This window comes from Staurois parvus, unplaced genomic scaffold, assembly GCF_062004578.1.
Source record: "Staurois parvus isolate SC_StPar_1 unplaced genomic scaffold, SC_StPar_1.0 ptg000795l, whole genome shotgun sequence".
Taxonomy (NCBI): domain Eukaryota; kingdom Metazoa; phylum Chordata; class Amphibia; order Anura; family Ranidae; genus Staurois; species Staurois parvus.
In genome coordinates this window covers 972,356-985,853 of record NW_028318591.1, presented here as the reverse complement: position 1 = coordinate 985,853, position 13,498 = coordinate 972,356, and the positions used below count along the sequence as shown (strand labels likewise).

General features: G+C 43.5%; 1 protein-coding gene across 1 annotated transcript in view; it reads right to left on the bottom strand.

The window, feature by feature from the left end:
* Positions 1-10,259, bottom strand: part of UPK1B (uroplakin 1B) — a 40,330-nt gene extending 30,071 nt beyond the window's left edge. The window contains exon 1 of the mRNA XM_089654740.1: positions 10,189-10,259. The gene's annotated coding sequence lies outside the window, so the exon portion shown is untranslated. The remainder of the gene's footprint in view (positions 1-10,188) is intronic.
* Positions 10,260-13,498: the final 3,239 nt, after the last annotated feature.

The following is a 13,498-nucleotide window of genomic DNA, read 5'->3' as shown; positions in this document are numbered from 1 at the left end:
ATAAATTGCTATTAAATAACTCATTTACATATTTATTGGGACTGGCATAGATTCCTTTGCTTGCCGCTTTACCTCCCCACTGAGTGAGGACAATGTTTGGTCTACGCAGTAAAACACGCACATAGGTGTGAACTGAGCCTGAAATCCAGTACGTTGCTTCATGTATCTGCACACCATTGCATTGTTTTCTTGAAAAGGTCGGGGTGGGTAAGACTCAGTAAATAAATGGATGTTTTGTGTCGCACAACCACCATGAAATGTCTACTAATGTAGAGAGCTACGCCCCGGGCTTTTCATACTTTGTTAAATATAGAAGATAGAAGACCGGTTATTGGGAACACACTTTGTATTTCAGCTCAGTCATTTCCTGGTTCTCTCTAGAGAGGACAATGAAGCTGAACAGAGGACCTAACCCCCAAAACGGTTTGGGCTTCACATACACTTCAAAAAAGGAGAACTTTGGAAGAAAAGCTCTATGGATCGATCGAAATTTAACGAATTTTAAAGCCTAACCAAGCTGGCCCAAACAAACCATGTCCTTAACCAGATGCATACAGTATACAATGCGGTGTTCTGGTAACCAGGGGTGGACTGACAACTCATGGGGCCCCCGGGCAATAGGGGATCATGGGGCCCCTGTGTCCTTGCCCAAACTCAAAAAAGCCTATGAAAAAGGTACCAGGGGCATCTCATGGGGCCCCCTACTGACCCTGGGCAGTGCCCGAGTATCCAAATGGTCAGTCCGCCCCTGCTGGTAACGGTACATGGACTTCCCGTCTGCTGCCAGAACAAATTGAGGTCAGGAGGCCTTATCCACATCCATGCCAGGGGTCAGTAACTCTGTATTGAAGGCAAGAGGGCCACCATGAATCCTAGGGAGCAGGCATTTTCAGGAGAGGTCAACAATGGTAGCCTTTATGAGGGAAATTCTCAAAAGGGACACCAAAATGCTTTATTAGTATAGTAGAGGAAGACGAGGAACTGCGGTGATTTTTTTGCCCTCTAGGATCCTACTGCAGATTTAATCCCCCACTTCCTGTCTGGTTAAAATGTAGTCAGTAGCACAAAGAGTGGAAATCTCCCCGACATGACAACATTTTAAACCCTTCCCCGCGCTATCAAAAAATAAATTAAATGGAAGAAAAAAAAAAAAAAAAAAAAAAAGGGCAGGCAATGGCATTTCTAAAAAGGGAAATGCCAGGTAGGGCTCCTAACCAAAAATGTCAATAAGGAAGAAAAATATATTTTACAAATATTCTTCACAAATATAGACATATTTGAAATGCTACAATTTTGAATACATACATATATACACACACACACACACACACACACATAATGTTGAAATGCGTTTCTATTACAATGCATTTCAAATATACTGTATGTCTTTAAAATCAAAAAAATTAAATTTTTGGAATGCATTTACAAATATGTTAAAAAAAAAAAAAATCTGAAGAATATATTTAAAACTTTTTTTAAAAAAATAAAATTTTTAAAAAATATATTCTTCAGATTTAAGCATATAAAAAAAGTCATTAACCTATTCACGCCGTGCACATGCAAATTTGGGCCTCTCGGCGTCTGGGCCTTGACGCTGAGCGGCCGCACATTTGCGTGCAATTAAAAGAAAAATGTGCTGAGAGCGCACGCCCTGCACGCTCCCAGCACACATGTCCGGTACTCACGGAAAGGTCCAGCTCTCCTCTTGCCGGATCATGTGACCGCCTTGACAGCGAATCACATGACCCTAAAACCCCACCCGCCTCCTGAAACCCTTAAAGGGCCAGGAGGCGCTGGCGCCAAGGGGTTAACATGTTTTACATATATTTGTAAATGCATTCCAAAATGTAGATTTGTATTTTTAAAGACAGTATATTTGAAATGTATTTTTAAAAATATTTTTCATATATTTTTAGTAATAAAAACGCATTTCTACAAAAAATTTTATATATATATATATATATATATATATATATATATATAGGCCAAAATTGTAGCATTTCAAATATGTCAATATACCGGTATTTGGAAAGAATATTTTTAAAATATATTTCAAATATATTTTTCTTCCATGTGGGTGTGACTCTCACTAGGCCGGTGGTAGTGGCAAAGTAGGCATACCCCTCTACAGTAGGCAAGTACTGTCCTGGAACTAGTACTGGCCCTAAGAGTGAGAAAGAGGTCAGCCTCCATTGACGGAGGAGAGCCCAAAAGTTTAAAAAAAATGGAATTTAAATTAAAAGCTACTAATATTAAAACTTATCAAGGTTCCCCAGGGTGGTAAAAATTTACATTTCAGTGACCTATGAAATTTTATAAAACCTCTGCCAACAAGCACAGCGTCCTAATTTCCATGCTAGTACTGAGATAATGTGGGAGATTTACTAAAACTGGAGAGTGCAAAATCTGGTGCAGCTGTGCATTGTAGCCAATCTGCTTGTTCATTTAAGCTTTGGCAATAAAACCTGGAAGCCAATTGGTTTCTATGCTGAGCTGCACCAGATTTTGTACTCTCCAGTTTTAGTAAATCAACCCCAATCTATGGGCCATGCCACGTACTATAACCCCTATGTAGACCTTTGCCATTGGCTCATGCTAGGAGTCCCCTATGTAGACCTTTGCCATTGACTCATGTTAGGAGAACCCTATGTAGACCTTTGCCATTGACTCATGTTAGGAGAACCCTATGTAGACCTTTGCCATTGACTCATGTTAGGAGTCGAGTCAGTTAGCTTCATGTGACCATTTTAGGTCATCAATCCACTCAAGAATTGCTGCTTTAGCTCTTGGTAGAGGTCAGACTTCCTGACTTTTTTTAATTCATCCAGCGAAGAGACCGATGTTCACTGCTCATCACGTTTTCCAGTGTGTGCCAGATACTGGAGATCTGTAGTCACAGGTCTATCGTTTCAAAGCATAAATCTGGCCAGGAGTTCAGTTTTAACAAAACAGAACATGGCGTGGCTCCATGACATCTTCCAAACCAGCAAGTATCTGCAAACAACTTTAGTGAAGAAACCATCTTCTATGTGCTAGGGGAACCACCACACCCTAAGCCTTGATTCACCTCTACACATCGCCAAATGCCTCCCAGTGGTCAAGACAGGTACCTGCACTTACTGGTTGAATTCGGGAGGGAAGGGCTTGGCACTGGAGCCCACACTTGCAATATGGTTTGTTTAAAGGCTCCAAAGAAACATAAAAGATTAGAAAAAGGTATGTGTAAGATCCTTGTAGGGATGTACTAAATGCCTGAGAAGGTTCTCATGTATCCAGGTCATGGTATATCTTGTAATAGTCAAGTCATATTCAGTTAAAGGCATTACAACCGTGGCTTGGGCAGGCTACAAAAGGTCTACAACATTACAGAAGTCTAGTTGAATGTGACCATCTACTATTAGATATGAGGTATTTAAAAGAATGAATCCACCCCAAGTGTTTGGCTAACTCTAAATGGACAAGTTACCTCTGCTTCGGGACTTCATGGTCCCCATAAATCTGGCCATTAGTGGCCAATGGCTCAGTTAGATCATATAGTATATAACAATTAAAATAAATAGTAAATTAAACCAATGTATCCAATGTAAATGTTTCAATACCGAGGTCAGAGTTGCTGACGTTGAGGTTTTGGTAATAAATCCTGAAGCTGAAGCTACACCTCCAGACTCATTCTCAGCCTACAGAAAGGCCATTAGATGCCACTCCTAGACGACGCAAGCAACATAGCCTTTGGCAAACTATGTCACTTGGACGCAGTGAAAAAAAAAAAAAAAAAAAAAAAAAGTCACAGTGGTAACTAGACATAACGAAGCAAAAATAGTGAACAGCTTTTTGGGATTCCTCTCTGTATAATAGACACCAACAAAAATGTCACCTATTCCCTTTCAGGGAACAGCCGTATGTTGGACGCAAGGCCACCTGGACCCAACCGCAAAGCAATACAAATAGCCACTATGGGGGAATATTAACACCATATTTATATACATCCTGAATACCGTAAGCTTCACTAAAGAACATTTCCCTTTAAACCATTGACGTGCCGGAATCACAGTGCAAAACACCACCCTTTGAAGCATCTCAATCAATAGGAGGGCTAGGCCAAGAGGCAAGAACCCCCCCTCCCCCAGGCTGCGGAGCTGTAAAGGCTTTTAAATCAAAGGACGATGGCCATTTCACAGGCACACAGAATTTTAAACATGTTCAGTATCCATTTGCTTGATGCAACCTCAACTTTTTATGTTTTACCCGAAAAAATTGGGTATTATATTGGGTTTGTGTGCACCAAAATTAGTGTTTTTAGATTTGTTAATGTAATGACCAAAATAAATAAATCAATAAATTAATAATAGCAACTGACATTTTATTCTACAGGGCCTCCACCTTTTATAAAATGTATGTTTGTTTTGGGATTTAAGGAGCATTTCATAAAATAAATGTTAAAAAAATTCACGAAAAAAATGGCTCTGGCAGCATCCACCCATCCCCCCAAAAATTGAAAACAAGTGGAAAAAAAAAAAAAAAAAAAACACAACACACACAAACAAAACTCAAAATTGCACAGGTACCACCCCCACATATCAGAGTTGCCTACATATATTCTGGTCCTAGTAGAGAAAAACAAACAGAGGGCGCTCCGGTGAGCCCTCTGTTTTTTTTTTTTTCTCTACTAGTACTTTTGGACTCCCCGGTTCTTTGAGGGCAGCAAGGCGTGCATATTCATTGTGTGTTCCCTGTGATCCCTATGACAGTGTCCATCCCTAAGCGCAGGAGTATTTGGGTTTTCCACTTTCACATATATTGTCGTGTGTTGAAGGTCACATCAACATGGGCACACAGTATTTTTTTTTTAATTCTAGTTCATTTATTTTTAATTACATTTTTTTTTTTTATTTGTTTTATTGTTTTGATTTTGTTGGTGGTTGTCATTAACAAATCAAGAGAGGGACCAAGCTGTACAAGATATAACATATCTAAACTCACATACCTAAACAAAACATACCTTACATGCAGGGGCGGACTGACAACTCATGGGGCCCCCGGGCAAAAGGGGATCATGGGGCCCCTGTGTCCTTGCCCAAACTCAAAAAAGCCTATGAAAAAGGTACCAGGGGCATCTCATGGGGCCTCCTACTGACCCCGGGGCCCTCGGCAGTGCCCAAGTTTCCAAATGGTCAGTCCTCCCCTGCTTACATGTGGTGACTGCATTCGTTTTTTTTTTTTTCAGGCCTCCCTATTTCACATCCGGCCAGTAACACTTCCTATCATAAGGCAACGACGACCACTGAACTGCATCTTAAGAGGGTCAGTGTTCTCACCCTAGAACAGAGCTACAGGACAACTTCCTTTCCATCTCCATTACAAGGGGTGGTGTTCTGTAGTTCACATAAAGGTAGCTGGGAAAGATGAGATTGTACGAGATATCAGCTCCGTGTGCACAGAACCAGGGGCGGACTGACAACTCATGGGGCCCCTGGGCAATAGGGGATTATGGGGCCCCCGTGTCCTTGACCAAACTCAAAAAAGCCTATGAAAAAGCTACCAGGGGCATCTCATGGGGACCCCTACTGACCCCGGGCCCTCGGGCAGTGCCCAAGTTTCCCAAAGGTCAGTCTGCCCCTGCACAGAACTGATGAGGATACTGGGATTCTGGAAGGATCAACGTTTTCTGTACTTGCAGCACATATACCGAGCCTAAAAACTGAAAACGAATGAAGCCATCACATCTGGGGACCAGTAAGCTGCAATATATAGCATTACATTTGTGTTCTTGGATTTAAATATCCTTTATGGCAGCTTACCTCAACATAGAGGAACCCTCAACAATAACTTTCCGGTCTCAGAGAAACCCCTGCTAAAAATGACTAGATCTGCAACTCCTGATACATCAGTGTGATGGTCAGTGGGAAGAACGCTCCTTACACCTGTGGCCATTGGGGAGAATTATCCCCTTACAGAGAGCTAAAAGGATCAATGGTGTCAGTGGGAACCTGAGAGGCAGAAATTACTCAATGAACCCCTCTGGAGGAGCTTGCCATGGAACATTGGATAAAAACCCTGGAAAGCATCTTCATGTTTAATATATTGCAGAACACAGGAGGAATCTCTCCAACTCGAAGGCTGCATTCACACTTGAGCGATTTGTAGCTTCAAGCTCGAAGGTCAAAAAAAAAAATGCTCAAATTTAAAAAATCAATTGTTGTCTATGGTGCCTGTTCACACCTGATTGCACAAACAGGAACCATAGAGTACAATTGATTTTTTTTAAGTTTGAGCGTTTTTGTAGCTTTGAGCTTCAATGTACAAATCGCTGAAGTGTGAATGCAGCCTAAATGGCTTTGGGTTTCCAGCACTCTATGTTCCTGTTCTGCATGCTTGTTCCACGTCAGTAAGGCCTCATGCGCACAGGAGCCTGAGGCTGTACTATGTAAAATTTTGGTGTATTTCCCTACGTGGGAGCCACAGGATTTTACGCCAGTACTTGTGTATGTGTAGAGGGCTACAAACCATGTCTTATGGCGTATGCCGTGTGTGCATATTAATCCACGTACCAGGGCAGATCTTGAGTACAGCCAATGATTTCAATGGGCCGTTGTCTAACATCTGTGGCTCCCTGGTGGGGAATATGCCCACATTTTACAAAGTACGGCCCCAGAAGCCCCTGTGCAAAAGCCCCAACTTAGAGAAAACTGAACGAGACAACTAGCCATTGTGGATTGAAATAGCAGCCTTCATAGTCCCTAGAACAAGTTTTTCCTGTAACAATGATCAGATAGCGACGTATGCTGCATTACTAACAAATGGTTCTCCATGGCATACACTACAGGACCTGGCTAGCAAAGGGCCCGCTGTGGCGCAAGCTACAGGACCTGGCTAGCAAAGGGCCCGCTGTGGCGCAAGCTACAGGACCTGGCTAGCAAAGGGCCCGCTGTGGCGCAAGCTACAGGACCTGGCTAGCAAAGGGCCCGCTGTGGCGCAAGCTACAGGACCTGGCTAGCAAAGGGCCCGCTGTGGCGCAAGCTACAGGACCTGGCTAGCAAAGGGCCCGCTGTGGCGCAAGCTACAGGACCTGGCTAGCAAAGGGCCCGCTGTGGCGCAAGCTACAGGACCTGGCTAGCAAAGGGCCCGCTGTGGCGCAAGCTACAGGACCTGGCTAGCAAAGGGCCCGCTGTGGCGCAAGCTACAGGACCTGGCTAGCAAAGGGCCCGCTGTGGCGCAAGCTACAGGACCTGGCTAGCAAAGGGCCCGCTGTGGCGCAAGCTACAGGACGTGGCTAGCAAAGGGCCCGCTGTGGCGCAAGCTACAGGACGTGGCTAGCAAAGGGCCCGCTGTGGCGCAAGCTACAGGACGTAGCTAGCAAAGGGCCCGCTGTGGCGCAAGCTACAGGATGTGGCTAGCAAAGGGCTCTCCATGGCATAAGTTACAGTACGTGGCTAGCAAAGGGCTCTCCATGGCATAAGTTACAGTACATGGCTAGCAAAGGGCTCTCCATGGCATAAGTTACAGTACATGGCTAGCAAAGGGCTCTCCATGGCATACGTTACAGTACATGGCTAGCAAAGGGCTCTCCATGGCATAAGTTACAGTACATGGCTAGAAAAGGGCTGTCAGTTGAAAACTTCCCTCTTACATTGGTAGTCATCATAGTCGGGAGATCAAATTTCTCACGATTAAGGAACCCCTAGCATTCTCTGGAGGAACTTTAGGGTCCCACAAAACACAGGTTGAGAATAGTAGTCATTACAGTTGGGAGATCAATTTCTCACTGGCCAAGGAAACACCAGCAATTCTGGAGGAACTTTAGGGTTACACAGAACTCTGGTTGAGAATGGCCGATCTATGGCGCGGGCCAGTTAACATTTTTTACATGGATTGAGCTTCATGGACAACAAATAGTTTCCTATGGTGTAAGCTGTAAACCGATAAAGACTCAAAAGCAGATGCCTGCAACTTTTGTGGCCTACACCCCATAGTGTATTTGTTCCATCACCAATGATTAGCAATTTTAGAGGTTCGATTGATCGGTGTAAGCTGTACACAAATAAAGGCTCAAAAGCAGACAATTAATCGCTGTTACCTGCAACTTGTGGGGCTTACACCACATAGGGTATTTGTTCCACTACCCAATTGGTAACAATTTTAGAGTTTTGATTGATCTTTTAAGAATCCCCCTTGCACTGGAGGTCAACATAGAAGTGACCTCTTTAATTTGATGTTAAAATGTCAGTGAGAAATTGCCCCCTTACATTAGTGGTCATCATAGTTGGGAGATCAAATTTTCATTGATCAAGAAACCCCCAGCAATCTTTGAAGGAACTATAGGGTTCCTCAGATCCCTAGTTGAGAATGGCCAACCTGTGGTGTGACCTACATAGTGGTCATCATAGTTGGGAATATCAAATTCTCATTGATCAAGAAACCCCCAGCAATCTTTGGAGGAACTATAGGGTTCCTCAGACCCCTAGTTGAGAATGGCCAACTTGTGGTGTGACCTACATAGTGGTCATCATAGTTGGGAATATCAAATTCTTATTGATCAAGAAACCCCCAGCAATCTTTGGAGGAACTATAGGGTTCCTCAGATCCCTAGTTGAGAATGGCCAACTTGTGGTGTGACCTACATAGTGGTCATCATAGTTGGGAATATCAAATTCTCATTGATCAAGAAACCCCCAGCAATCTTTGGAGGAACTATAGGGTTCCTCAGATCCCTAGTTGAGAATGGCCAACTTGTGGTGTGACCTACATAGTGGTCATCATAGTTGGGAATATCAAATTCTCATTGATCAAGAAACCCCCAGCAATCTTTGAAGGAACTATAGGGTTCCTCAGATCCCTAGTTGAGAATGGCCAACCTGTGGTGTGACCTACATAGTGGTCATCATAGTTGGGAATATCAAATTCTCATTGATCAAGAAACCCCCAGCAATCTTTGGAGGAACTACAGGGTTCCTCAGATCCCTAGTTGAGAATGGCCAACCTGTGGTGTGACCTACATAGTGGTCATCATAGTTGGGAATATCAAATTCTCATTGATCAAGAAACCCCCAGCAATCTTTGGAGGAACTATAGGGTTCCTCAGACCCCTAGTTGAGAATGGCCAATCTGTGGTATGACCTACATAGTTAATAGTTTTCTATGGACTGAGCTAGATGGATTACAAGTTATTTCCTATGGCTGTACACAGTCAAAGACTCAAAAGCAGATGATTAATCACTGCTACCTGCAACTTGTGTAGCTTACATCACAGAAGGCATTTGTTCCATCACCATTCACCTAATAGTTAGCAATTTTAGAGGTTTGCTTGATCTACTAAACATCCCCCTTGCACTGGAGGTAAATGTAGAAGTGACCCCTTATATTAAACGTCAGCCAGAAATTGCCCCCTTACATTGGTAGTCATCATAGTTGGCAGATCAGATACTGATCAAGGAACCCCTAGCATTTTCTGGAGGAACTTTAGTGTTCCTCAGAACCCTAGTTGAGAATGATCGAATTATGGTGTGGGCTACATAGTAGCTTTCTATGGATTGAGCTACATGGATGACAGATAGTTTCTTATGGTGTAAACTGTACACAGATAAAGACTCAAAAGCAGTTGCTTCCTTGGCTTGCACCCCATAGGGTGTTCGTTCAGTTACCTATCAGCAATTTTAGAGAGTTTCGTTTGATCGGTGTAAGCTGTACACAAACAAAAGGCTCAAAAGAAGACAATTCAAATCTCTGTTACCTGCCACTTGTGGGGGCTTACACCAATATTTGTTCCATTGCCAATCACCCAAAATGTTACCAATTTTAGAGTTTTGATTGATCTATTAAGAATTCCCCTTGCACTGCAGGGTCAAAGTAGAAGTGACCCCTTACTAAAGGTCAGTGGGAAATTGCCCCCTTCCATTGGTAGTCATCATAGTTGGGAGATCAAATTCTCATTGATCAAAAAAAAAGCTGTATACAGATAAAGACTCCTACGACTTGCGTGGCTTACACCCCCAGAGGGCATTTGTTCCATCACCGATCTCCCATCGGTAGCAATTTTAGAGGCTCGATCGATCTCCTAAAAATTCCCCTCATGCTCCTTCCCTTTTAAATAGAAAGATCCATTGGACAATAAAGACATACAACCTTCTGATCCTGTCTATTACCATCCATCAGATCTCCTTGTATTGATGTGTGTAATAAATTGAGCCTTACCAGCCCCCAGACCTGCTGCGCTCGGCTCCTGGCTGTGATCACCTACACCTGTTCCTCAACCTTCCCCAACAACTCTTTAAAGATCTCTCAGTCTTGGCTCAGGGAGGGCTGTGATTGGTGGGATGCGGGCAGATCTCCTCCTCCCTTACCTGGCTCAACCAGTTTCTGGTGTCAGGTGGATGGAGGCATCTCAGCTATCTGACTATTATGCAGGAATGTCGCATTAAAAGTGAACTCGCACCGCTACAGAGTGACTCACGGAGTGATAGGGCGACTACGGGGAAAACAACAGATATGGGGCCAGACCTGATAATCATTGCATGTCCAAGGAAATCTATAGAAGTGTCTGTAGGCGGCCATTGCTGACCTCTAATGCTGAAAATGCTGGTTGCCTGGCTGTCATGATGATCAGTGTTTTTAAGGATGAGTTAATGTGCATTGTGTTAGGACCGCCCATTCATTGGAATTGGATCCCTAATGCAGGCCTTAGACGGGTCGAAAATCGGCTGATTTTTCGGCCGAAAAAAAAAAATCGGCTGATTTTCGCAACATTAGTAGGTTAATTGGTCGGCCTGCGCATGAGCCGTGACCTGCAAGAAGATCTGCGCATGAGCCGTGACCTGCAAGAAGAAGAAAAAGAAGAAAAGAAGTAATAGAAGAAGAAAAGGAAAAGGAGAAATAGAAGAAGAAAAAGAAGTAGAAGAAGAAGAAAAAGAAAAAGAAGAAGTAGAAGAAAAAGAAGAAGAAAAAGAAGTAGAAGGAGAAGTAGAAAAAGAAAAAATAAGAAAAGAAGAAGAAAAAGAAGAAGTAGAAGAAAAAGAAGAAGAAATAGAAGAAAAAGAAGAATTCAAGTCCGCTATTATATTTGACATGAAAAAGTATTGAGGTTGCAACAATGTATCTATTTGTATCCAAATAAAACCATCTGTATCACAAATGGATACAAATGGATACAATGTTGCAACCTCAATACTTTTTCATGTCAAATATAATAGCGGAGCTCCCTGCAGGGACAGAAGTAATTAAATGCCGGCCGTAGACGGGACGAAAATCGGCCGATTTTTTTTACCGTTGGTGGTAACATCGGCCTATTGAACGACCGATTTTTTGTTTTTTGTTTTTTTTTTAAATGGCCGGTTTAGACCCGTCTATGGCCTGCATAAGAGCTTCCATAGCTTCCATAGCTCAGATATCAGTCATGGGTGGACTTATTTTAGTGATGTCATCACTGGGTCTCTGTGCTTCTCTATGCAATGCAGGCAGATCATGGCTGGAGGGAGGGATCAACAGCCCCCTGCCTCATTACTCCTCTCAGGAGCCTGATGCAAGCAGTGGCTCTTGAGAGAAGTTATGCTGATATTAAAATGCCTTTATGAGTGGAGGAGTGGGCCTGAAGAAGAAAACAAATGCAGCCGCCACATCTATTGACTGGAAAGCTGCAATATATTACATTTTTAAGTAGAGAACAGGTGGCACAGTAGCTTAGTGGTTAGCACTTCTGCCTTGCAGTAAATGGGTTATGGGTTCGAGTCCCAACCATGGTGCCTCCTGCATGGAGTTTGCATGTTCTCCCTGTGCCTGCATGGGTTTTCTCCAGTTTCCTCCCACACTCCAAAAATATGCTGGTAGGTTAATTGGCTCCTGTCTAAATTGTCCTAGTTTCATCCCTGGCCATGCAGGATCTCCTCCATGGTGGGGGTTGGGGAAAGACCTGGCAACCTACCCTGCAAAATAATTGCTAAGAGAATTCATGGAAAAAGTCATTTGTGAGTGACGGTCCATGCAATCTCCAAGGGTCAGATACAACCAGGGGTGAACTGACCACTTGGGAATCACCTGAGGGTCCAGGGTAAGTAAGGGGCCCCTTGAAATGCCCCTGGCACCTTTTATAGGCTTTTTTGTGTGTGCTTTGAGTTTGGGCAAGGACACAGGGGCCCCATGATCCCCTATTGCCCGGGGGCCCCATGAGTTGTCAGTCCACCCCTGAATACAACTGAATGGATAGATAGAAGTAGAGAACAAGGAACACTTTTTTGGCCACTAGATGGTGCTAGGTATTATAGGAATTTCCTATGATACTTATCGCCATCTAGTGACCAAATGGGGTATTTTCCATTTTAGATCAATGAAAAACATTCGACCTGTGCACAAAATAGCCTAATAACCCTCCTTTTTTTTGTGCTCCATTTGCACAGATGGACATGAACCTTTACTGGGCAAAATGCAATGAATTTTTAATTTTTAATATAAAGCCTCCCCTAATTGTTCCTGGTTCAGCTGAAGATGGATCCATGACTAGGGTTCAGGGGCGGACTGACCATTTGGAAACTCGGGCACTGCCCGAGGCCCGGGGTCAGTAGGGGGCCCCATGGGATGCCCCTGGTACCTTTTTCATAGGCTTTTTAGAGTTTGGGCAAGGACACAGGGGCCCCATGATCCCCTAATGGATAGATAGAAGTAGAGAACAAGAAACATTTTTTGGCCACTAGATGGTGCTAGGTATTATAGGAATTTCCTATGATACTTATCACCATCTAGCGACCAAATGGGGTATTTTCCATTTTAGATCAATGGAAAACATTCGACCTGTGCACAAAATAGCCTAATAACTCTTTTTTTTTCTTTTTTGCTCCATTTGCGCAGATGAACATAAACCTTTACTGGGCAAAATGCAATGAATTTTTAATATAAAGCCTCCCCTAATTGTTCCTGGTTCAGCTGAAGATGGATCCATGACTAGGATTCAGGGGCTGACTGACCATTTGGAAACTCGGGCACTGCCCGGGGTCAGTAGGGGGCCCCATGAGATGCCCCTGGTACCTTTTTCATAGGCTTTTTTGAGTTTGGGCAAGGACACAGGGGCCCCATGATCCCCTATTGCCCGGGGGCCCCATGAGTTGTCAGTCCACCCCTGGATACTACTGAATGAATAGATAGAAGTAGAGAACAAGGAACACTTTTTGGCCACTAGATGGTGCTAGGTATTATAGGAATTTCCTATGATACTTATCGCCATCTAGTGACCAAATGGGGTATTTTCCATTTTAGATCAATGGAAAACATTCGTCCTGCACACAAAGTAGCCTAATAATACTCTCTTTTTTTTTTTGCTCCATTTGCGCAGATGGACATGAACCTTTACTGGGCAAAATGCTATGCTTTTTTTATTTTTAATATAAAGCCTCCCCTAAGTGTTCCTGGTTCAGCAGAAGATGGATCCATGACTAGGGTTCAGGGGCGCACTGACCATTTGGAAACTCGGGCCCGGGGTCCGTAGGGGGCCCCATGAGATGCCCCTGGTACCTTTTTC